The sequence below is a fragment of the Austrofundulus limnaeus genome, unplaced genomic scaffold (assembly GCF_001266775.1).
Source record: "Austrofundulus limnaeus strain Quisiro unplaced genomic scaffold, Austrofundulus_limnaeus-1.0 Scaffold570, whole genome shotgun sequence".
Classification (NCBI taxonomy): domain Eukaryota; kingdom Metazoa; phylum Chordata; class Actinopteri; order Cyprinodontiformes; family Rivulidae; genus Austrofundulus; species Austrofundulus limnaeus.
This window is the reverse complement of record NW_013952972.1, coordinates 78,803-80,625: the sequence shown is the minus strand read 5'-3', so window position 1 is coordinate 80,625 and position 1,823 is coordinate 78,803.

The following is a 1,823-nucleotide window of genomic DNA, read 5'->3' as shown; positions in this document are numbered from 1 at the left end:
ACACTTCACTTAAAGTAAGACTGACACTTAAGAATTTCTCCTACACTTCACTTAAAGTAAGACTGACACTTAAGAATTACTCCTACACTTCACTTAAAGTAAGACTGACACTTAAGAATTACTCCTACACTTCACTTAAAGTAAGACTGACACTTAAGAATTACTCTTACACTTCACTTAAAGTAAGACTGACACTTAAGAATTACAGTACTCCTACACTTCACTTAAAGTAAGACTGACACTTAAGAATTACTCCTACACTTCACTTAAAGTAAGACTGACACTTAAGAATTACTCCTACACTTCACTTAAAGTAAGACTGAGACCCTTGATAACTGACTTTTACTCTCAGCTTTTAACTAAGAATTATTTTACACTTAAGTCCACTCTTAGCAGCATTCTTAAGAGGAATTGTAAGAAGTTTTATAAATACGGGCCCTGGTCTTTATGGTCTTAGACACGATGACTGTCACACACCTGTTTTATCCAGTCAATTTACTTTATAAAGGTAAAGCCTTGTTAAGGAAGAGGTGTTTTTAAGACGTTTCCTTCATCTGCTGTTATGGAGCAATCATGTTGAAGATCCTCGTGTCTGTGCCTGTGTGTGATGAGGCAGATCCTGGGAACAGCTGAGTGTGTGCGTGAACAAGCCAGCACAGGTGAGCCTGTCACAATCAAATTGTTTTTGCCCTCAACCAATCAGCAGCTGAGATGCCAGCATGACCAAACATGGACAAGTGGGCTGCAGTTGATGAAGGGTGTGGTGGTAGTGCTGAGCAGGACTCGTGCCTCACACTGAAAACCTTAAAAGTTCAGCCTACCTTTGTTTTCTTTGTTATTTGCATTTTCCATGAGAATGTGGACGTATCAAATCCCTCAGCTGCAGCTGATTTGGTTGATGCAGCGCAGCTTTGCCTGGAGTTCTACTTGGAGCTTTGAAACTTCCAGTTGGACACACTGCAGGAGCTGCAGGAACCTGAACAGGTTGAAGTTGAGTTTTTGTACGGGATAAATGAAAAGATGTGACTCTCAGCTGCTGCCAAACCTTGGGTCCGTAAAGAACTACTGAGCTGCTGAACTTTAGAAAACAAAATGTGAACAGCTCCAGTGAAACATGCAGGGGCGCCAGCAGGGGGGGCTGAGAATAAGGTGCCCCCCACACTTTTATCCTGTTGAGTACCCAGGATTTTTCTTTTTCAATTCCCCTACCTGTTTAGGAATAGAACCTCATAAANTGTACGGCACCACCTCATTGGACAAGAACAAAAGGGGCGTTACTGTACGGCACCACCTCATTGGACAAGAACAAAAGGGGCGTTACTGTACGGCACCAATTTTTCTGGAGACACCTACTTGGGTCACATTTCTCCTGGTTAACCTTAGTGTTCGGGTCAGGCTGTAAAGAGATCAAGCAGGGTCTAAGGATACCATCATGTAGGTCTCGTAGCCCACAGTGTTTATGCNTTATCTTTGATCCTCTACTGCAGTTTTACTAGTAATGTTAATTTTAATTGCATGTTGGTTTTATGGGGATATACATACAGATTAACTAATTACACATAGTTAATGTTTAGAGCATGTCGTTTCCTACTTCTCCTGAAAATTTCATTCAATTATCTTAAGAAATAAAGAAGTTGTGTTTTGCTGTTGTTGTATCATCACATGTTTTCTGGGTTTTCAATGTTAAACCAGCAGAAAACTGGAGCCATTTTTTTAGAGTAAAATTGCCAAAACCACCTGATTTCATCACCGATCTAGTCAATCTCTCAATTGTTTCAAGTTCTATCCATTGTAAAAATAATCAGTTTTAATGGACTTTATAC